This window comes from Corvus cornix, chromosome 2, assembly GCF_000738735.6.
Source record: "Corvus cornix cornix isolate S_Up_H32 chromosome 2, ASM73873v5, whole genome shotgun sequence".
Lineage (NCBI taxonomy): Eukaryota > Metazoa > Chordata > Aves > Passeriformes > Corvidae > Corvus > Corvus cornix.
The window spans coordinates 51,477,456-51,505,327 of NC_046333.1; the positions used below are offsets into that span (position 1 = coordinate 51,477,456).

Genomic DNA, 27,872 nt, shown 5'->3' on the forward strand with positions numbered 1-27,872 from the left:
TTCAGTCTTTGAGGGGTCTGAAGAGTTATCTAGTTACCTCTACAAATGCCATGTATTTTCTACAGGACTGACTTCGGATAGTGTGCACCCCAGAGGCATGTGCTCTGCCATCTTCTTTTCCAAAACAGGGATTGTAGTGGTGCAGAACTCAAATTTCATAATTGTTTCAACTGATCTCTCCTGCTTTTGCAAGAGGGAGAGATGAAACAATGGCTCAACAGATGTGCTAGAAGTTAGACAGTTGCAACACGCCTTAACAAATGGGAGAAAAAAAAGCACTGGAAGTGAGGAGAATCACCTCTCTGTAATATTTTATTATTTGGAATTTCAGACATGCACCTTTCCTTTGTTTGAATGGATCCTCATATTTATTCCTGCAGAGATTTTCCTATCAATACCTTTGGACTTTATTGTGACTATCAAAGGAAAGTCCTCATTCTCACGATTATATGTTGTGCAGGGTTAGCTGAAAAGCCTGAAATCCCCAAGAACAAGAGTATACCTATCCTGAAAATAAAACATCAGAAAAAAAAAATCCGCAGTGAAAGTGGACATTCCAGGGGGCCTTTTTGTCCTTTTTTTTTTACTGACTGAACTTTAAAAAAGCCTTTCTGAGACGTTTTAACACTTCTGCATTCACCCATCTTCGACCAGTAATGCTGATAACCTCCTGGTGTCAGTATGGCTCTACTGCAGTTCAACTCCCTCTGCAAAGCCCTGACTGGAGATAAAAAACTCCATGTTTGAATATGACAGCTAAATACACCGGTTAGAGGGGCTGGGATGTCAGTATGCTAGAGGAGCTGCTTAGCGGCATAAAACTGATTATTCCCTTACACTCAGATCCTTTGCAAAAATTCTTGGTCTACTTACACTCTGTATTATTGCCACAGTTCTGCTTTTGAAGGGGATACCTTGATAGCATTGTCTGTACAATATAGCCAGTAGTAAGCATGTAATTATTCTAGAAAAATATTATTTTCTAGAATAATTTTCAAAAATGTTATTTGTCACGGTATTTATTTCACTTACTGTACAAAAATGACATTAGCAGTAAAACAAATATTTGCACCCACCCCAAGCCAGCTATTACTGTTCATGCACCTTCGGCCCAGAGCTCATTAGTCAAAAGCATCAGCAGCTGAATCAAGCTGTCCTGAGGTACCATTTTTTTTCACTCAAACAGAAGCAACACCCATCAAATTATGAGTCTCACTCATCAGTCACTTCCTAAACTCTGATCATTTTTATGCCCAAATATCAATCCAGCAGCACAGAGAAGACAGGAGGGTATGGCAGCTTTTGCTTATATGTACAAAAGCTGACTTTAATTCTCCTATAATCTGCCACCTAACCATATTTCTGCTTAACCTGTTAGCAAGGCAATATGTCAGAGTGTTCTTTCTTCTGTTTTTTATCTTGTCTCCTCTCTCTAGTAAAATGATAGACAGAATTTATCTCTCTTTACAGCAAATTAGGAAGCAAATGAAAGAGAATTGGAGGGTTGTTCTTGCACATTAATTGGAAGGGGTGAGAAGGAATATTGCTATGTGAAAAAGAAGATTTAAGGGAAGTAGAGAGGAATACTGAATCCTGAAAAGAAATTATTCAAATAATTGAGGGAAAGAGTAAAATCTCTCTTCCTTGAAACCCTGAACCTACCCTCAATCCAGAGCTCCCACTAGCTTTCCCAGGCCTGTTTTCTCCTTTATCCTCTTCCTCCAAAGTATCACAATATCAAATTTACCAACAATACTGAGACATATTTAATCAGTTTTGGGACAGCCAATTGGAATGGGAACATTTTGTGCTTATGTTTCATTGACAAATTAATTTTAAGATAAAAATTATTCTTACAAGTGCTGTGCTGCTTTCATCTGGGGTAGGGTTAAATTCTCAGACATTCCATACAATGGATCAGACTGTAAAGAACTTTAAGCTCCTTTTAAGATTGAAGCACAGCAGGCGAGGCTTAGTCAAACTTCTGTGGTAATGAGTCTACTACGTCTGGACATCAACAAGTCCCTCTTTCTCATGCTGCAGCCCTCCACCATGAATATGCCAACACAAGTACTTTCTGAGGTGTTTCTACACTGCCCTCCGTGAAACAATGGTTTAAAATCCTCTTTGCATGACTCTCCGAATCCATTTATCAAAATTCCATAGAAATAGACTTTTTAATCCATCTCTCCTGAATAACAACTCCTAGGATGACATGTCCTGTTTCATGGGGAGGAACAGCGGGTAGCACTGGGAAAAATAAGATATCTTTTGGCTTTAAAACAAGCTTAGCACCACTTTAAAGAAAGTGGATAATGTGTTTGTTCTCAGGAGTACTGTGTACAAATAAATCTTCTTCTAAGTTTAGTTGTACCTCAGTAATTTTAACAATTATACTGTTCCTTTAGAATGATTTAAATTGATTCCTAAGCATGTTATAGAGAACAGTATGGAGAACAGTTCTGGGTTGGTTTTTTAGTTTTATTACCTAGAAAACAGATGGCAATTTGTAATTTAACAAGCCAGCAGGGGACTTCTGCTGGTAGAACCCACTGATGGCTTTACCACAGGCATTATGATATACCAGGATGAACTTCTGTAACAGAATACTGTTTCCAATAGATCAATTTTCCAAAGAGACTTTAATAATGATTTGGCAATATATTTATGCAGCAGGAGGTTGCTAGACTATCAGAAAATCCAGAGTCTGGAATTATTTTTCTGCCTTCTTTGGAAGTAAAATGATAGTAGATGATTCACTGAAGCATTAACATAGTCTTAGAAGCCACACAGAAATTTTGAATAAAACTAAAGAATAATTGGAACTTCCAGGAGGAAGATGATGAAAGTTTCATGAATATACAGTCACAGCTAAATATGTTCATTTGGACTTTAAAACAAGTCAAATCTGTTTGCTCATCTCAACTAATCCTACATGATTATATGGAATTTTTTATTCCTACATAACTCATAGTTAATCTGCTAGGATTTCTGTCAAAACTGCTGAAGTTGATGGTGCATAAAACATACCTTATATAGTAAAGTTCATGCTCACAAGTATAAGGAAACTGAAGGAAAGTACTGCACTGCATATGGTTAAGTGACAAGTGGCTGGTGGGAGAGAAATGATTTAAAGTGATAGAAATTGGTAAAAGTATCACTAAGAACAATGGGATAGACATAACTGAGGTTGGAAGGAATATAGACCTCTCTTGTTTTTACACTGAAATTATAGAAACTCAACTCTTCTGAAATGTTTGTAATATGAATTATATTTTCTGTGTCATACTCACTGTATACCTATGCTTGTAGTTCTGGAAGGTCATCCATAATTCTAGGACTGCTTTTTTAATTTACCTGAAGTATTCCATTATCATTCAATATAAACAGAGATTCAAACCTTGTCAAAGTGAAATTTATTTTTCATTTCCAACTTAAAAAAATTATTCAGACTAATGGCCCACCCACCATTCATCTGGAACCTCCAAATTTCTATAATCACGGTCCATGCTGATTTTTCAAATGAACAGTCTAAGAAATCTAAATCTCACTTTACAACCTCTCTCTCTCCATCAGCCTCTAAATTCTTGTAAATGTGATAGACATTGTCAGAGATTCTGGCACAACCATCCAAGCAGCAGGGTCACCTTTAGAATATTGTGTTGCTACCTCATGTTCATCACCTCAATCTTTCCAAATCTAAAAATCTGTTTTATGATACCCTTCAAGTTCATCAGTAGAAATACCAGTTTTAGTAGACATAGTCTTTAGTAAAGTCTCATTCTAATCATCTCTTGCTCCTAGCTCTCAGAAAAGCCAATTTTCTTAAATGGAATCCATTGATAGGGATAAAAACTACAGATGTTTGGGAATCAAAAGTGTTTCACCCACTTTAATGTAATGGTTTATGTTTACAAAATGGTTCACTGTCCCTACAGGATTCCTGGACCAGAAATCTGATCTATCTTGTGTGTGTTAGCCTGGATAGAATAAATACATCCAAAGAATCCAGAGAGAAAATTCATTTATATTAACAGAGGCTCTGTCTACAGAGATCTTTTAAAAACCAACTTCCTATTTAACTTTTTTTTTTCTTTTTTGTTTTAGTTAACCTTAATGTTTAGCTGTGTAGGGTTCTTCTAAGGAAGAAGTCCCATGTGAGATTTTAAACAGTTCCTACCATTTCTAGAGAGTTTGGGACAAGCTAGCATGGTTGTTGTAAAGTCATTTTATTTCCTTTGAGGAAAATAAGACAAAAAGTATAAGAAAATTTGCTAAATAGAAAAAAAGAAGATTCAAACATTATGAAGGTACTCTCTGGTATCAATGACCTGGTGTGGCTTCTGGCCTCTAGGGTGAACTCACTGCTAGAGGAACAGAACAGCACAGTCATGTTCATCTGCACTAATGTCAAGATTGCTTTGACCCTCGCTCTGCACTGCTCTCTGTTGCAAGATGCTGTGCTGATTAGTTAACCTAGACCCTGTGGTTAAAGAGGGAAACCATGCATCCTCCCCTCATTAAAAAAATCAACAAACAGTGTGAGAATAAGGACATCATCATATCAAGCATGGCATAGCTCTCATATATCAGCTGTTCTTCAAATCTTTTCTTCTTTGACTAGAAAGTTTATCACCGGGTTCCTAATTCCAGCTTGATGGTAGTCATCCTCAGCTGAGTGGGATAAGAGTCCAGGGAGATGTATGATCCAAGGGACTGCAGAGGAATTAACCTTTTCAAACCAAAAATCAAGTCATGGCAGAAAAGAATTTAAAAGATGGGAAAATGGAGTAGTTTGTTCTGATACTTCTTTAAATCTTATTTCCAGCATGCTAATTTTGGTCTATTCAGTTCAAGTTCTATGCTCCCCTTAGCTATTCAAAACAGTTCAATCCATACAGTAGTATATTCGTTTGAACAAATTCTGGGTTTTGTTCTGAACTTTTGCTGAGTTGTATAAACAACTTCTTAGAAATCAGGCTAAGCTGGACTTCTGCTGGATTGGATATTAGCAGCACAGATCCAAGCCAAAAAGATGAGGAGCCTCCATGTGAGCTACAGACCTACCAGTCCTCTTTATAAGCACACTTGGGTCTGATGCAATTCCCAACAACTTCACCAGATTGGAAATGATTTATGAATCTTCAAGAATGCCATTATTCTCTGAAATATGTTTCAGAAAGCCCAGACGTTTTTCTTTTCAGGTATTTTTTTCAAAGTAAAAATGTCTCTAACAATTTTTAAAAGGGGGATTTCCAGATTTCAAAGTTGAGGGCAATGAAGATAGTAGCTAAGTGCATTTTTATTCTTCCTATGATGTTCATCTATTTTAAGCATCAACGCTGTAATGTAGCTGAAGGAAAAGTACATGCTACAGTAAAAATATTGGCTCTCAAAATGTGCAGTAGCTCTTCCCTCTCCTCTATAGACAGGGATGCTATAAATAAAACATCTTTTGCCACTGCAGCATTTCTTCCAGTGTAAAGAACATTCACATGAAATTTTTACTGCATCTTGGGTAGCGCAAAGCTCTGGCATAGTGTTCCAAATGAGTAATTTCATTATAATTAATCCACGAGGGACATGCTTACTCCAGAACTGCTGGCCTTTTGATCTCAAAGAATATAACACCATTGTAGTATGGATGCCTCAAAGGCTACAGTGTTTAAATAATACAGTCCTTATGTCTACTGCCTCTTTAAAACCTAAGGATTTGAAAGGTCAGGATTGCCAAGTGTTGCAATACATTAAAAAAACCCAAATAGTATCTAATAGTAAAGGGAATTTTATAATTGTGTGCTAAAAATACATACATGTGGGAATATATTAACTGATTTAAGGTTTTGTTATTTAAATCAAGGCATACTAGATATTTTGTAAAAATATGGACCTCCTTTTTGCAACCATGAGAAAATATTTTATTTGAAGAAGCTACACAGAAAATTGCAGTTATTGATTTGACATTAATGTATTTGTCCTCTTGTAAGTGTGGCTATTAGGTCCTTTAGAGACCTGGACATAAAGCATGTAACGGCAAATAGAATCGTTGCTTCTAAGGTAGATAGCTCTGAAGTTCAAGATTACTAGAAGGAAAAATGTCCAGGCTGACTTAGCTGTTTTAAATTACTGAAATATTTTAGAATTCTAACTGGTTCCAAAAAAAAAAAAAAAAAAAAAAAATCAATCAATCAATCAATCAATCAATCTCTGTGGCCTCCTGTATTAGTGTTGGGGGATTGTTTGACTGTTTGCATCTTTTCGGAGAAAAGAGGAAAGATGAGGCAAGTAAAATCCAAAGTCAATACTTCCAGTAAAATGAGAGATACTAAGTATCTCAGTGCTTAAAAGTCTCCTACCCTCCAAATTTTCTGAAAGTGAATGCACAGAGTTAGCTTTTGAATCTATTGTGTTCTTTAGGGGACATCTGGATTTTATTATTTCATTTATTTAATTTTGGTGGTTGCTAATGAATATGATGAAGTGGACAAATGCTACTAGTCTCTAGCACACTGTGCACTCTTAAACACTAATGAACTATTAAACACTAATGGACTATTAGTGATGCTTTCTGGTTTTGATATATTGACATACTTCATCATGCTTTTTAAGATAAATAAAGTGCAGTAAACTGATACTATTTAAGTAAACAGGAATATGAGAAGGTAACAACATCACTAATTAAAAAAATTGTGTTGCATCCCTTTCATTGAGAGTCAGAAGTAACTACTATCAAAACTTTTGATTTTTTAGCAGAAAAAAATGATTTTTTGACCCCCACTTAGAGAGAAACAGAGAAAATTTTTTATCTGGCAAGGGCAAATGAACAGTGCCAAGAAGAGATCATCTACCTCCCTCTTTAGCCTTGAAACACTGGACACTTTCTGAAATCTGTTGGGAGAAGCATCACTGAGGGGACACACTGAACATCTGTCATGAGACAGGAGGTATTTTGCCTCCCTGAGCTGAGGCATGGATTGCTCTGTATACCATATGTGCCTTTTTCCATACTGCCTGTGTCTGCTTTCTCCTGATTGCTCTTGCCCATATGCTAAAGACATACATCACACTCGGCAAAAGCAATTAAATGCTTGGTATCCCCTTTGCATTAGGTTTGGTACCTTGGTGCCAAGGCTTTGACTTGCACCCCACCTCTGCTCATCTGTCTTCCAAGAGTGCTCTCAGTAGTTTAAAATTCAATCTATCTTGAATTATTCATGCTCAGTGCATCAGTGACTACTATATAATTCACCAGTCTAGTCAAACAATGTTGTCTTAGAGCAGTAGGGAAAGGAGGTCACACTTGCATACAACTCCATGTACTCTGTACTCTCTGGAGCACAGGGGGAGCACACACCTTAGGACAGTACAACACAAACTGCTGTTTGCATCCAGAGAATAGGATGAGCTATCCTTGCTCCTATCCCAAAAGTTCTCTGTGTTTAGCTGTGCTGCATCCCAAAAAGGCCAAAGTCTGTTACAAAAGGTATTGGACTTACAGTCTGTCTTAACAAACACCTTTTCAGCAAAAAAGGGAACAAATATACTCACTTGAGACACAGCATACATGCAGCAGGATTGCAAATATCTCCCTTATGGCCTGCCCATTTGTCACTGTACTAGATTGCAGAAATTATCTCCAGTATTCAAAGAATAGCTCCAACTCCCAGCACATTAATCCTCGATGAAATTAGAGAAACCATTAAAGTTTACTGTGTAATTATCTAATTAAGCAGGCACCTTTGGAGCAAAAGGGCCTTTCAGGTAGATTAAATACAAAAGTTTAATGAATAAAAGTACTCTCTGATACCCCAGCCTTGTTGTTCACCCTCAAATGACAATATTATTGTAGGAGATTTACAAGTTCTTCCAAAATGAGGTTTGTAGTAGAACTGTGGGCATAATTTTATCTGCTGCTATAAAAACTCCAGTCTAACAAAACTCTGTACCTACACCTTTAAGATTCATTTATTATAAAAGAACTCCTTGTAATATTGCTTCCAGTAAAAGAAGTGGGATGTAAAATTCCTCCTAAAGGGCTCAATCTGGTACAGTACTCAAAATAAATAGTAAAGACATGGACTGGGAGTGGAAAAGATCCAAATTTCACTAATGAGGTCTGTTGTCTGGTTACCATTTATTAGGGGTAACTACAAGTCTCAATAGGAGAGCAAAAATCTAAGCATCCTGCTAGAAGAATATTACTATCCTTTCTTCACCTTGTTAAAACTGTAGCAGGCAGACTACAGGTAATTTGCTTACATCCCTAGCATATTCTAAAAAATTAATGTATTCTCTGATTTAAGACTTGAATTATGTAAGCCTTCCTAGTAGTTTACCTCAAAACCAGACATAGCTGACATTTGCTTCCCAGAAGAACAAAGCTGTTATTTTGTCAATGCCAACAGTGTTCACTGGCTTAGAAAACGAAAGGCATTGCTGGGTCATGAGGTCTCAGAACCAAGAATGTGGGGCAGCTTGTGATCTCAGCACAAGCCTGAAGAAACATGGGTCTGGACATACTGATGTGAGCAGTTTGCTTTTAGTAACAAGGACCCTAATTTATGTGATCTTCAGCAAATAGTACTTGTCCTCCTCCCTGCTCCTCTCTCAGGTGTTGTTGAGCATCCCCTCCCTTGCACACAATCCTTCCACTCAGTGCTTCAGGGCACATGACTTGCCATCAGATTCCTGATCTCTCCTTTGCCATGGTGACTGATGAGACATTCTTGATGCTTCTGTCCACTTTTGACTCCCTCCTAAGATGTTATCTGTCCTGTCAATGGCCGACCTCTAATCACGATTCCTGTTTCCTTCCTGTCTGCTTTTGAAAGTTTTCCTACAGAAATGGTGACATCGGGGTGATTTCTCTAACAAATTTTTCTCTCTTTGTCCTTATGGTACCCTCTCAGCTAAAGGACTTGACTACTCCCATTTACACTGAATCTGCAGTTTCAGTGGATACATATTCTCCTACCTAAACTCTCTCCTAGAAATGGTACTTTTATCTCTGCCACAAATCTCTTAAATTTATATCAAAAGAAATAGGATCAGATGAATGTAAGGTTCCTTTGTCATTACTCTTTCCTTCTCACAGAAAAAATATTTTTATTTATTTTTTTATTTATTATTTTATCTTTTGCTTCTCATTCTATCTCTTTCAAGTTTCCTTATGCTCACAGATTGTTTCTTACATACATCACTATTTTTTTGTGCTTTGTTTTAATTCTAAGCAGAAATATAGAAACTATAACAACATCTGGGCAATAAAGGATCATCTCCTGACATTTTTCACCCTTGTATTCCAAACTCAAAAGAATGCAACATCTCAAGTTATGACAGAAGACAAGTCTTATATGACATAATCGCCATTCCCATGCACTCTTCTGACAAGGACTGTATCTGATGTGGAAGCTCCTGAGGGAGTAACAGAGATGGATAAGATACGACATTTATTTATTTACATGGGTTTGAAGGACCTGTTAATTAAATGACAGTTCAATTTTACCCACTCCTGCATGTGATTTGTATAATTTAAAGGCACATCTGTTCCATATCAGGTGAACTTCTCCACCTTAGCAGTTTTATAACTTTGACACTTATTTCCATATTTCAGTTCCATAATCACAGGATATATGTTACTAATTCTTTAGATAAAACCTCTAGTTAACACAATGCAAAGTGATGTGAATGTGTAGCTAACAGTACATGCAGAGAAATCATACTATTGCAACCTGAAATAAAGTACCATTTGAATGAACAGAACAAATAAACTCATGGTTTTCAGCTGTAAAATGAAAATATATACTTGGATAAAGTCCCATGTATGTCCTTTTAAACTGAGTGTATCATCTTTTTAGAAATCATGGATGACACCTTTAAGAGATTTAACTCTGGTGATTTCATTTCTAAGTTGACTATAAAAAATCAAATAAAGTCAAGAGTGATCCAGCTCCTCAAGTTGGTTATTTCAATATTAATGTCCTCAGCAGGTGTAATTAATTTATACAACATTTTTTGATCTAACTAAACAGAGCTATGAAAATTATTTTCATACCCCTTCTTGGATTATCAGTCTTTAATTAAGACCAGAGGTGGGGAAGAGAAAACTATATGTTATGAAGCTGCAATTTATGATGATGCATTACATTTTAAAGGTAGTAAGAAAGAGACATACTCTTCACTGAGAAGAAGCAATATTTAAACTCACTCACTTTGTGGGAAGGTGCTGCAAAGCAAGGAGAGTCAAAGCTGTATATTCCAAGATTCATTTCTATGTTTTCTTCATATGTTGTCCTTATAATATTTTCTCTTCCTGAAGGAACATTTTGGCACTAAAAAAAAAGTGGTTTTGAAGCCACATTAGCAGCATATTCTGGGTGTATCAAGTAAAGTCAGAGGGAAGGACTAGAGAAAAATGAACCAACACTGCTTTAAAGAAAATCTTATCTTCATAATACTAAATATTTCATTAATTTATTCAGGTTTCATCATACATTTCACACTGAAAATTACTTTTTTCCAGACTAAACCAGACTAGTTTAAAATTTTCAAGACATTTCCTTTTGGTTTTATGTAGCTATTCTATATTATGGATGATCTGCCCAATGTTTTAATAAATGTGATGCAAGAAATGTCAAATTGCTTTTAATTTAATAAAATACAACATTGAAAACTCATTCATATGGCTTATATACATATTAAGGCCCACAACCCTGCTTAGATTCCTGAAGAACTTTTTTCCCAGCACAATGTATTTCCAGTCTGTAACAGAGACACTTCTAAATTAACCAAACCTTTCCACTTCTCATTTTTCCTACAGCAATTCCACTTATCCGTGTTTTCTCATGTGCTTCACTCCACACCCAAGGCAGTTACAATCTTGGTGTCCTCTTCAGTTACTTTTAAAGCAGTGACTTAGCATTTGTTCAGCTAAATGAACAGCAAATTTCAGCCAAAATCTTTGATGTCAGGTCCAGACATGTAAGCTAGTTGGATCCAAATAACGGCATCATATTCCCCAAGAGAACCGACAGCACAAATCTTTACATGACAAATAGTTAAAGGAGCAAGAAAAGGTCATACTATCTTCGTTGAGGAAAAGTAAAATTTAAACTCACTTACTTGCATTAAGTTTTTGCAGTGCACCAGAAGCTGAGGCTGCATTCTCCATGCAATTATACTAACTTCCTCATCTTATTTATAAATAAAGGATATTAAAATCACAGATAATGGAAGACTTTGTATTAGTGGGTTTAAGATTAATTATTTTAGGAAAGAAAGACCACAAACTTTGATAAAAGTCATTGCAGACTTTGAAGAATTTGAGAGTGTTTAGAGTATTAAGGGAAAAAAGTGATGTGACATTTTATTAATTGGAAAATTGATGAGAGAAATAGTTGTGTGAAGAGTCATGGAATTTTTTTTATTCATTTTGGCAAGATTTACTAAAAATGAAGCAAAAAAGCAGATTCTTAAATAGAATTTTAGGCCACCATTTAAAATTTCCTGTTTATGGCTATGACTGAATAATACTGAAAGCACAGTCATTATTTCCAACAGGATTGTACCCTTTTTCATATAAATAGTAGAAGTCTATGCCATGTTTACAGAGATACATAAAAAATGCAATCTATTCTCAAATATACTGTTCTCCTGGAGATATCCCAATCAGAAGCGCATAGACACAATCTCTTCCATAAGTTCAGAATTAGAAGGGTAAGGAGAAAATATCTGTAAATTTAGAAGAGCTCTTCAGTGCAGTGCCTCTAGGTATCTCTTTGGCAGAGGGATCTAAAAGTCCTTCCATTCATAAGCAACAGACTGCTCCCATATCAGACCACCTGCTCCAACACAGTCAGGGCCTTACTGGTTGAGACAACTGTGCTCAGCTGCACCTTTTTACTGTAGTCACATTGCCAACATCGCCACTGAGGGGATTGGATTATGTGCTACCAGTTAGAAAATGCTTAATACACAAAATATTGTGGGGCATGAGAAGATTGGTTAGGGGTATATGAGCTCCATCATTAAGCCTGTGTATTTGTTCTTCTTTTTAGTAGGCACAACTGTTCTGAGCACAAGCACAACTGTTCCATTAGGGTAATTGCATAGCCAGGCAATACCATTGATCACCAATCAATACCACTGCTTAAGCATGGGATGGAAGCCAGATTACCCTAAGATGCAGGCAACAAGCTCTCACATTGCAAACCCTCCTGTCTCTGCTGACTGTTGAATTCAAACATTTCTGTAAAATCTACATATCCATCTTACTTTCTGACTCATGCTTTGCAATTCAAAAACTGACCACAGCAAAAATCAATGCCAGTAGATTAGAGGCTGAGAACTGTCACAGAAAAGAAAAAATTATCTTCTTAGGCAACTGCTAGCCATTGAAAAATGTCACAGGCACAATGTTCTTCCTTTCATTTAAGCACTGCAGCTATATTATGGGACATCTTTCTATTCTCAAAATGTCAGCAATGCATTTGGGCCCATATTCACTCTCAGCCAATAGAAATAAAAGATGGGAATTAGCTGCAGCAATATTTTGTTTGCTGATCTTAGAAACATTCACAGGCAATGAATGTGGTTTTAGCTGCCAATATATTATTTTTTCGAGAAAAAAAGAAAAGTCTTGGAACAGTTAATATAAATTACAAAAAATTTAAATGAGAAAAATCTGTGGGCAGATTTCCTATATTTGTTTTCTCAATGGTCTTTGCTCCCAAGAAGTATATTAAATAGAGAAGAATTTTTCAGTGGGTTGTGCAGGAGACTTCAGCCTTTTAAATTAGGCAAAATGCATAATTCAATGCTGGTAGGTTATAAACATGTATTTGCACAGTATATATTGTGCAGAATATGTAACTTACACATGCAACCCCCACTCAGGTTTATTTATGTGCTCTGACCCCTATTGTGGAAGCAATGAAGAAAATATCAACATACTTACCTGAATAGCTATTTCTGAAATTGAGAATTATGAAGGAGATGAAAATCAATCTCCTGATTAGTAGAAATAGCACAAACAGGCAGAATTTCAAAGGTGCATCTCTGGACACTATGAATGCCAAGAGAGAGGTGTAAACATTAAGATACAGCAAGATTAGTAGAAAAGGCAGGTTACTACACAGTATGACTGACAACAAAATCCTAATTTACTTGCATGAAACTTATCGATGGAGGAGCTTATCTTCTGTCACTTGTTATGAAGATGGTCTGGTGCTCAGGTTTATCAGTAATCCTTTGATGGATTTTACAAGGACAGATTTTCATGCTCACTGAATACAGTTATCAGAGGCATTTATGCTCATTTGTACAATTTTTTTCCAATTTTTTGGAGGTGATGAAGGCCACTGCAGTTGGAAGTCCCTTTCCACAACTGCTGGTAACCATTGACATATCTTCCAAATCACAGCACTTTGGTATCCCAGCATTTACATTATCCGCCTGTCTTCGGAGGGATTGGATTTTGTGTCTGAGAAATCACAGAGCAGTCTAATTTTGAGAGTAAGTGGACACGTAATAACATACAGGGAAAAATGCATGCTTGGTTTATGCCCACAATTACACACATATAGTATGACTAAACTCTAGTAATTCAAATATTGTAACTATTTCAAAGATTCTTGTGACCACATGTAGAAAGTGGCATAAAGTCATGTTTTCCTTCCCATCTTAAGAACAATTTCCATCTGAAGTAATCAAAACAAAGAATGCTTTAAAAGAAACAAAACATGTTCTTATAGACATTTTTCTCACAATACCACTTACATGTACTAACCATGAGTCCTTGATAAATAGGAATAAATACTGTGTAAAGAGGCAGACACCCATCTTTTACCTATTTTTTAGAGAAATCTATTATTCTCCAATAAAATTAAAATAACGATGAATGCTTTTCTCCCTGAATTCTTCCTATGATCTCTGACAAATACAGTGCAAAATGCTGGGTGATGGTCATCACTCTGGCACTGGCAGTACTCTTCTAGTAAGAACAGCAAAGTATTTTCAAATCCTATTAAAACTCTGCAGTACATATTTTGCAACAGAACATGGATACACATGATTAAACTTTCATGAATAAATCACAAGACATATCTGTTAAAAGACAGCATGGATGTGGAAATTCATTACAGGCTTGCGGTGAAATACAACTCAGGTTTGTAAATTGGAGAAGCAGTTCTGTCACTCCACCCACACTACTCACAATGGTAGTGCTGTCAAAGGGCAAAAGCCAGTGAATACTGAGGAAAAAAAAAATGAGGTGGAGGTGTTACTCCTTTTAGTATAAAGAGTGAAACAATAAAGCTCTTTAATGTAAGCATATTTTTTCAAATTAGGAATACAACAGCATGGGTCAGTGAAACCATGCTTCAAGCTGACCACAGAGATGAGAATGGATGGAAGGTGGGAGACACAGAGTCGGGGTCATGCAGGGATCTTCAAAAGTATGAAGTATTTGCACTGAAGCATTTTAAGTAATCCCTTCTAGCTGTTCACTTTCAGGCTGCTGCAACTATTATGCTTGCCTTCAAGCTCTTTTCAGTTCAACACAGTGCATATCACACTTACTTCAAGCACTGCTGCATATTGTTATATTTATTATGATACTTTGAATTAATGCTTTCACCTCCACATCATTCTAAGCAACCCTTCATAATCAAGAATTAGTAATTAATAGAGACACAAAGAGAACACATTGGTAACACAGCTTTTCTGATTTGTCCCAGAAAGACAGATATGCAGCAAACGAATTTCACTTTGAAATAAAGGGATCAGGTAGATTTCAGGTGAATTCATACAAGTAAAAAAAAGTAAATATCAGTGAGATATTAGAAATAGAGATAGACATTTCTACACCTAAAATAAGGTGTGAACAGATGCAGGATGATAAGTTCCATTCTCTATTAAATTATTTCTATGAAATGTTCCTGAAAGACCATTAACTCTTCCACAGTGTTTTCATTCTTTACTCAGTTCTATATAAAATAGCAAAAACAGAGGAAGTCTTCTGATGCATTCTATATGACTTGTAAAGGAGAGAAAAATATATACCTCATGAGATGCAGGGGCTTATTGACTGTATATATAGTGTTGTGACTGCATTATTTCCTGGATGTAAACCAACTCTATTGCCTCTTCCAGTTTAATCCTTTCCCAGCTGAAATCGCTAGGAAGCCCACCATGCAACACATGAAAAAAAAAAATTCTTACTGAAAATGTGAAAATGTATCAATAAAAAGAATACCAAAACAGATCCAGACCAAAGCAAACAAACAAAACACCCTTTTCCCCCTAAAAGATACAATAGCGGTTAGGAAGTTGTAACTAAAGGTATGAACTATTGGGCAGAAAAACATATTCTGGAGATGAGAAGGCTCTAGTGAGACCTTATAGCAGCCTTCCAGTACTTGAAGGAAACATACAAGAGAGCTTGAGCAGGATGTTTTACAGGAGCATGCAGTGTCAAGATAAAGGATATGACTTTAAACTAAAAGAGGGTAGATTTAGATTAGATATTAGGAAGAAATTCTTTACTGTGAGGGTGGTGAAGTACTGGAACAGACACTGACCAGAGAAGTTGTGGATACCTCACCCCTGGAAGTGTTCAAGGCCAAGTTGGATGGGGCTTTGAACAACCTGGTCTAGTGGAAGGTGTTCCTGCCTGTGGTGGGTGCCTTGGAACACAGTGGTCTTTAAGGTCCCTTCCAACCCAAACCATTCTATGATTCTACAGCCACCTAAGAAGTTGAATACACTCATTGAGCCCACTGAAAACGAAACCCTTTTTTCCTGATGAAGAGTTATTGTTCAACCCTACTACACATAATTGCTTGAACCAATGCATGGAGAGCAGCCACATCATGTACCCAAGACGGCCCTCTAAGTAAGGGTTACAGTATTAATTCTGCTTTAACTAATGGTGAAACCACATGTTAAACTGTAGAAAAACGTGTTGTAGTCTGAGACAGCCTCCTTTGCTTTTATGAAATACAAACAGGTTGGTTCTGCCGCTGCTGGAAATTGGCGATGCTGCATTAAAATCATGCAATCCTTATATTTATTTTTGTTTGTGCCTTTTTATTAGGCTGTCTCAGAGCACCTTAGGAATCAAACCTGTAAATGTCTCTTACCCTAAAATAAACAGCACTCAGCATGACACAAATGACATTTTGTGAGGCTCCAGGAGGGAGTAAAGTAGCACTGCCACAGAGTTCCTTCTTCCTCTTGAAATGTCATTACTCTGGTATATTAACATAAATCACTTATCCAGTTGGACAGCACAGCAGGTCACTCTAGAAAGGATTTCAAGTAATGAAATATGTTTCACACATAAACAGAAAATACAAAGCAATAACAAATGGTTCCCAATACTTTACTTACTCAGCACTCCATTTGCCAGGTTTATTGTTCATGTACATAATAAACTTGATTGCATGCTGCAGTAGCCTTGTTTATTGGTTCAACCACTTGAACTCATTCCATATTCATTTTGGTGTTCATCATGTTTTCGCCCACATGTTGTACATAATCCAAACAGTTGAAACAATATTGTGTGCATACTTGGTAGAGTACATATGAGGAATAGGCCGAGGTTATTTCCCTGTACTTGATTAAGGACAGAAAAAAAGATCTTGAAGAATATTAAAAATGCAGTCTAGTAGATCTCTGTGACATTTATGAGTTCTGTTCAATCATTTGTCAGGTAAATCAGAAATACAAAAGTATCTATGGATACAGATATTAGATTAATCAGTCAATACCATTCAGATATAGGTCAATCGTATAAAAAAAAAAAAACAAAACCAAAAAACCAACAAAACCCAACTCCCCCAAATACTTCAACAGAAAAGGCATGTGATGTGTTATTCATTGGCCTATGTGGCTCCCCATTTTATCCACTTTGTTTTTAAAATCCATCATTTTTATTCACTATGTAGTATAATAAGAAAGAAGAATATATAGTGAAATATTTTCAATAAGTTTTAGAGGAAAAGGAAATGGCCAGAGGTCATCTGAATAAATAACAAAACTAGATACTTCATCCCCTCTTGTCTGAGGAAAAAGAAGTGTGGTAGATTTTCCAATCTCTTGTTGCCTTCAGAAAGATTTTGTTTTAAATTATCAAACCAAAGGAGTTCTTCCTTCATGGAAGGAATGTTCCAAAATATCTGCAAAAGAATAACCTTGTCAGACAACAAACTAAACAAATTTCCACCATTAACATTCAATACAAAGAGAATCCTTGGCATCCTGCTTAGTCACTTCAAAACCACACATTTCATGGCTGCTACCAAACATTTATCGGCTAAACAGTTGGTACGACATTATTGCTTAAGACATCATCTGTAGATATCTCCTACGTTCCTGTCTTTTTTTGGCTCTATTTTTGCATGTATCCTAGGCACAGGGAACATGAATGCTTTTAGGACACCACTTCTTACTGAATGCATTAAGTTGTATTTTGAAGACCAGACCCTGACTTGCCTTTTACTGCTACCGCAATTATGTTCTATGAACACTCCCACTTCTATTTTCTGTTAGGGAGAAAAAAACAAATGTGCAAAGCAGTTGGCATTATTTTTTTTTCTTTAAATTTCTTTGAAACTAGAAAAAGTTTAAAATAAATATCAAAAAACGTATCATCTAACAAGATAAATTTATTTATGAAGTATTAGTAAATGAAACAAAATGCTTAATGTACATGTCCTTAATTTAATCTTATAGTTAGGCAAGTGAAACGCAAAAGGGAATTGCCTTCTAAGAATTATAAATCTGGTAGCTGCCACATGGTCATAAGGCTGGTGGCAATTACATAAGCAAATGTATGGTCTTAACCTGCTTCACTGTTCCAGGCATTCTCTCCCCTCCTATCTCTTCTGCTACTTTCAGCACATTTAAACATATTATTTGCCATCCTTAAGTTCTGGGCATCTCCTCACATCGCAGGAGAAAATGAAATAGCTGCAAATGAGTTGCTTCCAGAATGAGGATCTCTATAGATTTACTAGGACTGCCCTACACTTAAATTCATTTTGCACAATGGGAGGCAGAGTTAATAGTTTTATTAGCAAAGCACATGCTACAGTGCTAATGCCATCATAGTGCTTTTGGTACACAGTATCTCTGTGTGAAGTGGCATTGTGTAAGCTCTCAGACATCAGTAAGGATCTGTTTATGGCTGCTTGTTTTATGAGGTAAGATTATGGTTTATTAAGAAACACTGTTTACAGTAGACAGCTACACTGAGACATCATAAAAGTATTATGGAGAAAAGGAAAAGCGTGAAAGATGCCCTTCCCCCTCCAAAAAAAAAAAAAAAAGAAAAATTAATTCTGGTGTTCTGGTGAAATATCAATAACAATAACACACTTAACATATTTTACGTTATTGTTTTCTGCTTTCAGCATTTTAGTTTATAAAATACTGTAGCTTCTATCTGCGAAGCAAGTTTTTTAGGCACTATGGTTACAAAGAACTCAATATCTTAATATATTTTTAATCAATCGATATAAGTATCTTTGTTGCACTCTGAACTAGTAAACTCTTTGGAACATGTGCAATAATGTAAATCCTTAATGTCTTATTTAATTGTCTAACTGATCAATATATTTACTTTATAATTGCATAAAATCATCTAGGCCAGTTTTTATGGTCAAGAACTTATGACCATGGCAATCATAATTTCCATATTTGTCTTGTCATCATGTCTTTGCCCTGTTGTTTTTAAAATAATAATTTTACAAGCTTAAACCCTTAGTAACATCAAATTTAGACACCTAATTTCCCCTCTTGTCCAGTACTAGAGTGCTTTTAGATTCTTGATGCATTTGTTTTTTCCTAATGATAATTTTGCATAATTTATATTAAGTTTTTGTACTGTTCACTACAGGACAAAATATTTCATTTACATGATTTCAGATAACTCACTTTCTATGTTGAAGACAGCATTTTCCAAAGATACTAATCATATGTAATTTTAATGGAAACTTTTAAAGGTAACATTTACCAAACTACTTTCAGCTTTGCTAATTTTTGCTACTGAGAAATTACTGTTTTCTCTGCTAACCAACTTGAAGAATTGTCACCTGAGAAACAGACTAGCAGTGCTATTGTAACACTTTCCACCTTATAACTAATGCAGAAAAAAAAAAAGGCTTCTCTTATATTTATTTAGTAAACATAAAAGTTCAGATAAAATACAGCAATCACCAGGAACACAGATTATTTTCTGTATTGTGTGTAATGAGTAGAATACCTTTCCTTTAACTAATGAAAAAACTCATAGAATTCAGAAAGCCATTTACCCCACATTACTTGTTTTAAAAGATTCTAATTTCTCTTACTATGCAGAATGGAGAAAAGTAATGGATAGACTAGAACCATTATTTATATATATCTGTTGAAAATTCTATCTTGCTGAGAAGAGTTATATATCTTTCAACTGTTTAAGAAAAAAGGTTGTGACTTCTGCCTTTTGCAAGTAATTATCTTTCTTTCTCACCCAATCACACTTTACTTGTTTCCTATGGATGCATTGGCTGCAGCAATGTTCCTTACAAGCACTTTATGCAGAACCTTCCATAAATCCTTGGTATTGCTATCCTTCACATGAAGACAACAGAGTGCTAAATTATTTAGCTGTAATTTCTTCCATCTGCTAAATTTTAATTCTTGTTTTAGTGACAAGGGGGATGTTGGCATTTCCTTTGGTACACCAGTATTGACTCTTTTTGCTGAATGACTATCCCGATTCTTTTCCTACTGAGGCGAAACATTAGAAAATTGCCATAAGCTTTTTCTTTTATGTTATGAGATGGGAAAGACCTAAAATTGTGCTATGGGCTTCCTGCCCTGAGTTTTCTCTCCAATTTCTAAGTGATAAAGTGGGATCAAATTTTCAATGTGCAAGGATGTAAATGGAGATTTACACAAAGATGATTGTCATGGGTTAGCAAGCATAGTCCTGGAAGTGATGTTCTATGACCTGACAGAACCTATCAGCTGCCCAGTTTGAATATGGACAATTTTTTAAGCCACTTAAAATTTTGACCGCCTCTGTGGTGAACATTTAAGAATGGACAAAGCCTGGGGGAGCTCTGTCTCGTTTCCGGCGCTGGGACAGGTGGCTGCAGGGCCCGTACGGGGCCCTCAGGGCCCGGGCCAGGTCCTGCTCAGGCCAGGCCGGGCCACGGCCATCCTGGAGCCGTGCAGCCCTGTTCCACCCGCGGCCCCCCACAGCCCTGCTACGTGCAGACAGCACGGCCCCCCCTCCAGTGCAGCCGAAGATTCAGCTGAAGCTGCACCGCTGCCCAGCAAAGATCATGTGACCAGCAGCGATAAGCGAAATTCCAGCTGCAAGACCCTTTTAGTGCTGCGAAGAGCTGAAAACCTGAGGGAGGAGAAAGAGGAGATGCTTAAAGCTGAAATTCTGTTGTAAAGCTATGGTGGTGATGGATATATCAGAGTACCTGCTGTAATTTCATGAAAGCATAGGGGGTGGAGCGTTCAACTTGTACATGTGAGCAAAAGCACCTGTGCTGGAATAAGCAAATACTGAAGCAGCCATAATTTGAACAGAAGTTTGAACAGGGGGAGATGGAAGCAATGAGGACTCTTGCTCCAATTGGAAGGAGAACACCTCTGTTCCTAGAGATACTCCCAGAGATAGTCTTAGAGATGAAGATACTTTTTTCTCCCAGGAAAGGAGGAGGGCCTCTATTCTCAGAGATGGAAATGCTCCGATGGGTGAAGAGAACTTTTGTTTCTGAATGGCTCAACCTTAAAATGGTATCCCAGTAGCTCAAGATTGGACCCTCAAAAGCAGTTGTGGGAAAAGCTGCAAGTCATGGGAAGGGACTCCTACATGATGCTAGCAGAGAACCAACCCGGGCGGCTGTCTCGTTGTGATAATGTCTCCATAGCATGAGCAAGAGAGACTCCTCTTCCTAAATGGACTGAACAAGGTTATTATGGAAGTGGTAAACAGACTGAACATCTCAAGGGTTGTCTTTTTGCATTGTCAGTGGGAGAAGGGAGAAAGGTGGGGGGAGGAGAAGTGTTCTGAAGGTGTGGTATGATTTTATTTTTTTTTCCTTATTTTAGGTCTATTAATAAACTTCTTTATATTCTTTCAAGTTTGGTGCCTGCTTTGCTTTTCTCCTAATTCTTATCTCACAGCAGATAAACAGTAATGAGTATTTTGGACCAAACCACTACACTAAATTGATGTTTCTGCCCGGTTACAAACTGAACCCGCTACAATGATAAAATTTAAGAATGTGAAAACAAGGTCAGGTGAGCATGTGGAGACAGACGTGGCGTTAAACAAGTGTTGGTAGATATGTAAACTCTCAGCAATGGCTACACACAGGGTTTCTCCTGAATTCACAGTTAGGTGGCCGTTTGCTAAATGCAATCTCCAGCTTGCACCAGAGATGGCATCACAATTCAAAGCCAGGAAGTTGCTCATCAAGCTTTAAGAGTGAGAGAGCATATTAAACAGGGAAAATTCACTTTCTGGTTGTCACAGCATGACAGCATCTGTTGTGGAGATTTTTAGAGTACACACATACTCTGATGAGGAGTTGGCAAATAAAATGTTTAGTGTCTCTTCAAAAATTGATAGGATGACTGAGACTAACCTGGTGGATACCACATTCTAACTGCTGAAACAGCAAACCTGCTCAATTCAGATGGTCACTGCTGACTCACGACTTCTTTTCAGACCCTCAGACTTCCTTTCAGTGGCCTGGAATTCCAGACTCAGTACTGTGGTTTGAAATTTGCATTGCATAAACAGAATACAGAAGCTCAAACACTCATCTTCAGTTACACTTCCAAAATGTAAATATCTGCAGTGATTATGTGAGTAGAGTGTGAAGCTCTGGCACAGTTGCATCTTTTTATGTGGGTTAAATCCCATAATTAGAAGTGCAATAAACTCCTATCTGAAAATCACCAAAGAATGCAAATCTCTTGATGAAAACTGGGCTTATAAAGATCAACATTTTGTAAGAAACTGCATTAATTTAAGATAATTTATATTTGAATTAAGTTAAAACTTTTAGTAGCCTTACTTTAGAGTGTCATTACTTTCTCTTGCTGCCAGTTCAAAGTAAATCTAGCCAGACACTAACAGCTGGATTCTATTCTTTTATCACCAATAATAATAAGATATTGTTTTCTCTGTAGTTCATTAATTGACAAGATGAAAACAGTGTTCATTTAGCTTACAGAAGATAATTGTCTTTGAGAACAAGTCAACTAGGATATGGTAGCCATGTCTTCAAAACACTCCCTTCCACTTAGAAGGAGTAATTTCATAAACTGGCACAGTGGACCTCAGGTCATCTTTATGGAATACACCTGTGGAAGTAATGGTCCAAAATGTTAAACGTCTTAAGTTTAAGCTGCCAAAGATGGGTCTCCACTGAAGTCATGATTGCCAAGGAAACTATTTTTAACCAAATACTTATGAGCAAAAGTGTGTAATTGAATGTTAATTATAAGAACTATAAACAAGGATTCATTACAACTCCATTAAGTTCAGGCTGAAGTGGAACAATCATCATAGATGGCAGCCAAAAAACATACCCAGGTTAATTAATTGGACGGATCTTGGAGGAGCTCTGTATCAAGTACTAAATGAGCACTCTTTTCAGCATGCCTCTTAGAGAAATATCCTTTTTGTCCTGGCTTAAATTTTCTACCAGGCAGTCTTTACTGACTATATGTAAGACTTAAACTTGTCTTTCTATTACATATATATATATGTGTACATATAGTAAAAATTGATTGAAATATGTAATTTTTTTTCTGACAGATTTCACCAAATGAAGGAGATAAGGAATTTCATCTAAATTATTTTACTTAGAAAATTGGAAAAACGTTGTTGTAAATTGAGAAACTTTTTTAAGACTGAAATTTAGTGAAACTAAGGAAACTAAATGATCAACCACATTATAAATTCAATTAACTATGTTTGTATGTGTACAGATGCTCTAGATGTCATTGGTCATGCACAGAACGTAGAATCTTAAAGAGGACAGACAAGTGTATCTGTAGCAGGCTACTGCAGCAAGTCAGTACCTACCACAAGTTAAATCATTAGTGTTGAATCTATCTTAATTATTACTTTAACATTATTGTGAGACCTATATTTTGTCATTCTAGTCTTTAGAAACATATTCTAGTATTTTATATTTCAGTATCTGATATTTAAAAACATTAGTCATCTAGAAATGTTAGTGTTGTCTCCAAACTGTTTTCTGTCTGCTATGCTATTGATGGGTATAAAAATCAAGACAAAACAAAACAACTCCATAGCTATATTTTAAAATAACATGAAGATAATTATTTTATGAATAAATAAAAAAGTTAATAAATCCTAACTTTAAGAGGCTGAAACTGCTATATAAAATTTCTAGACACTTTTCATGCACAAATTAAGTAGGCCTGACAATAGATGCAAGGATTGCTTTCTCCTTATTGAAGTAATTATAGTTTACTTCATTTTGCCCCTTCTATAGTCTACTCATTATGAATCCAATGCTAACTACTGATTTTTGCTTTTTAAACCAACACATCCTGGAACTATGAAAATTTACAGCTGAGAATAATTACACAGATTTATCAATAAAACAGAGTTACTGAAATGCAGTACAGCAGAGTTTGGCCTCACAGAAAAAGACTATGCAAAAGGAACCCCCTTGAATTCTGCTTTAGCAAAGCCCTCAGGTGTATATTTTATCATAATTCTGTTCTCAGCTCCCACTAACTTCAAGGAGATGAACATACACTTGACTGCTTTACTGCACAATTATAGGATTCAGGTTCTTGAAACAAACCATGTGTTTGCAGGCCATATGCAACATGAGTTAGGGTTTACCTTAGGATGTCTGACTGCAAATTATGGGAGTTCAGAAGAAACTCAGTGAGCTGATGGCAAGGCAGAAAGTGGTAACTTGGCCAAGTTTTTCAGTGTAAATTTCTCCAATTCATGAGTCCAATCAATTAAAATACCTGTGTGCTTCTTTCCTTGGACTGAAATTCCCCAGGTAGCTGCAACTGTTCCTACACATGCTGCACAAACTGCCAGTGTCTAAACAGGTTGATAGCAGTCTTGCTTGAGTCTCACTGAATCCAGGAGCTAGGGAAAACAGTGCTGAAGTCTTCCAAAGTCTCCATCAGAAGTCCTTCAAAGGCTTCCAATTATAGTTCACACAATTTCAAGGGGTTTCTTTTTGAGGCTAAAATGCTGTTCACACTGATGCAAAAGGTTTTTTTATCTGCTTCTTTAAAGGAATTAGTGGCAAAACCTGAATCAGAAAGGCTTCTCTGTAATTTCATGCCGTCTTTCAGACCTCTTGAGGATGAGCCTTTGGCATCTGATGAGAGAGGTTCAGCTGTTTCAGAGGAACACCTGCTCATGACGAAAATCATAGGTAACTGGAAGCATGTGCAGCATCTTGGGAGCAAGTGGCAGCTCAGGATGGTTCCAGGCCTTTTTTCTTTTTTTTTGAGATAGGTGGCATTACAAGAATAATGTTGTATCAGTTCTGCAAATGTAAATGTGGGTAGCAGTATTTCCTTATCTTTCATAGATATTAGATGGTTCTCTGACACTCTGCAGAAAAAAAATAATAGTCTATAAAAATAGACTGCCAGTTTCTAGTCTCATCAAGTGAGTTTTACAGCAATATAACAAATTAGAAGAAAAGAAGACAAGGCCATTGATACTAACATCTATTGGAAAATTTGTATCTTTGTTATTTACTGATGCTTAGAATAATAAGATCAATAAAGAGAATTTGGACTTCAATATCCAGTCGTGTATTCACATAGGCAAAATACAACTTGTGGGCAGTTATATTGTCTTTTCACTACATTGTTTGGCACAAATTTTCTGTGTTTTAATAACTGGAGACATTAAGAAAAATACTATCACATTAAAATTTCTTATAAAAAGCCTAATCAAATTAAGTATATAAATGAACAATCAAGATCAGGACAATAACTGCATTTGTCATAACTGTTCTACAAAGTTTGCATGTATATGCCACTGTAACTCTATGTTTCCTTCCTTCTTACTTCATCTAACAAGCCATCCTCCAAAACTTCCCTGTTGCTATGTTATCTCATGCTGATTTCTGATATGGCTAGCAAAACTTCAAAGCCTACTTATAGCTATATAGCCACTTGTACTTCCTTGGAATTTTTCTATATTACCAAAGAAAAATTTTAATTTATTTTTTGGGTTTTGACCTATTCATAGAATTGAATTAATCAGATATGCTTATGCTAAGACTTAGATCAATTTTTAAACTGATGGCCTGTTAAAATATATATATAAGGCCAGCTGGTAAGGTATAATCAAAATATTTTCAAGCATTCTCTGAAGAGAAGTTACAATATCTTGTATATCATATTTCCAAAAAACAGTGAATATCCTAGAGTCATGAGAAAAATTTAACTGTTTAGTCCAAGAAATTCCTGTCAAGATATCTTTCTCATTTGTAATGGCCTTTGTTAATCTTTCATGTGATTAATCTTTCCCACACAACATGTGCTTTCAATTTTTATTCCTCACTAGATATAATTACATTATCCTGAGGAAACAGTAAGTTTTCAAATTAAAAGCATGCACAGAATAAAAACATATCTCACATCAAATATTCTCCTAGAGTTCAGAAACCCTAAGAAAGCTAATAAAACTCGATTGCTCCTTGTTCCTGGTCAGCCATGGATAGCTCCTGTAATCTACTCAGTCTGCTGGTTACTTTGCTGACTATAGCCTACTTTCCGTGTCCTTGGTCTCTAGTTCATACAGTTGTATTTGCCTTTTGGCACAGCTTCACAGAGGAACTTAGGAGCTGTGGTTAAGCATACCTGTGGGTTTTTTTTGCTCTTGGAAGCACATCATTTGTCTTTCAGCTACCCTGAATAGCCTGAGGTAAAAGACACCTCAAAGCAGGATGAAAACTAGTCACCCTGCTGAGGGAGTCAGCAGCAAGCTCTGCAGATGGGCTGACACCATCCTGGCTGAAGGCTTTGTGCAGTCACCCTGGCACACCCACCCAGCCTAGTAAGATGTGATTTGTGAAAATCAGGAGATTCTACGTTGTGACAGGTAAACAAACAAGCCTGTGGATTTTCAAGTAGATTTCATATGTTCTTATTACAAAAATTATCATAACCACTGCATGCGTGTCCTCTAGTAGGTAAATTATGAACATACCATCTAACTATGCCTTCTCTCCTTCTCCTAGCAAAATAAGCATCTCTTCTATGAACATCAGAAATGTAGAGGTCAAGGGTTTCCTTATTCTTCCAATTTCCTGGTCAAGTTCTAAGCTCATTATATCTGTAGCTAATGTGTGATATGACAGTGATCACATTCCCTCTCCTTCGGAAGCAGTCATCTAGTTCTGAAATCTGATCTTGTTCCAGATTTCAAAGTCTGCAGTGTTGCAGTACTGAAAACGGTGATAACTCTTGGATATGTGTAGGAACATAAAGGAAACTGGTGGCAGAAGAGGAGAACCTTAGTTCAATTGCAAAATAGAAACTTGCATCTCTCCTGCCCATCATAATGCCCAGAGTGGAAATCTGTACAGTGTAGGGAACGATTGAGGGGAAAGTTGTGCCAACTGGAATGTTTACCCTCTGTCAGTGGATGCTTTCTGGATTTCTAATGCAGTCATAAGCCCTTAATAGTTTCTAGAAATGTCCACACATAATTTTATTCTTGTTATATAATTAAAACCAGTTGCACACTTAATATTTTCATTTAGATGGCAATGTAATCTTGAGTCAAATGCATCGTTGGTGTAGATTCACTTACTTCATTTAATTACAACAAGCCTGAAGCTGGCCTTTTATAATTGTTTCCTGACAAGAGTTTTAGAAGACTAAACTATGAAGCAGTATTTATAAAGATCACTGCAAGTGCAGATTCAAAATTACGGTATTGACTTAAAAGCTAGAGGCCTCTGGTTGAGTAATCAAATCTCTTTGTTCCAAGCATAATTGTTTGAGTCTGACTCACTTTGTTCTATTTAAAGGCTAAGTGAAGAATTGCAATATTGAGGTTACTTCAATAAGCTGGTATCACACTTTCCATCTAGCAAACAGAGAATGATATTACATTACATTTGCAATTTGTAGTGCTAGAAAAGTATTTTGTTAGATATTAAAAGTTATCTTTAATTTCACAACTCAAATCCTCACACAGATTTTTCTTTTCATAAAAATATGTCTTTGTATTATTTCACTCCTTCTCTGCATCTGTGAAGGTAGATAGAAGAGCCATCAACCTTCCCCCAGATGCTGTGAAGGACCAAGTGCAAGCCATGAAGAGCCTTAAAAGCTCCGATATGTTTTGGGGACCAATACTATCATACAATTAGTTAAGCTTAAACCATAGCAAAAAGGATGAAATAAATAAGTCAGGCTACCCAAAAAAACAAGAAAACCATCAGGATATGCACTTACTCCACCTGTTTCCTTGCACAGTTGACTATTAATAAAAATTTTAAAAATAGTACAAGAGCAGAGTGTTAAATACAGTCTTTTGAGATCTTCTTCCATTAAACCAGAACCCTAAGACCTGGACATTCATCCTTGTCTTCAATCCAGAACAGCCTCTTTTCCATAAAGGAATCAATGGTGTGCGAGACTTATCCTTTCAAACATCTATCCAATGTCAGGGAACTTGTCTTATTGGATATGACTGCAGGGTATCTTCTGGGTAATAGGCAACCATAAACTGTAGTATCTACAGTAGGATCATATTTCTCTAATGCCAAAGAAAAGGAAAATAGAAGAAGGAATAAAAAAATTAAGTACATGCACCTAGTGTGAGA

At 36.4% G+C, this 27,872-nt stretch overlaps 1 long non-coding RNA gene across 11 annotated transcripts in view; it reads right to left on the reverse strand.

The window, feature by feature from the left end:
* Window positions 1-27,872, reverse strand: part of LOC109144527 — a 271,701-nt gene that overhangs the window by 231,137 nt on the left and 12,692 nt on the right. For 9 of the 11 annotated variants that reach the window (XR_005604591.1, XR_005604574.1, XR_005604584.1 and 6 more), the window contains exons 5-8: window positions 23,897-24,634; window positions 16,390-16,614; window positions 16,140-16,301; window positions 10,212-10,331 (exon numbers count right to left, since the gene is read on the reverse strand). This is a non-coding gene — a long non-coding RNA (uncharacterized LOC109144527). The remainder of the gene's footprint in view (window positions 1-10,211; window positions 10,332-16,139; window positions 16,302-16,389; window positions 16,615-23,896; window positions 24,635-27,872) is intronic. The other 2 variants (XR_005604587.1, XR_005604588.1) reach the window with 2 other exon arrangements.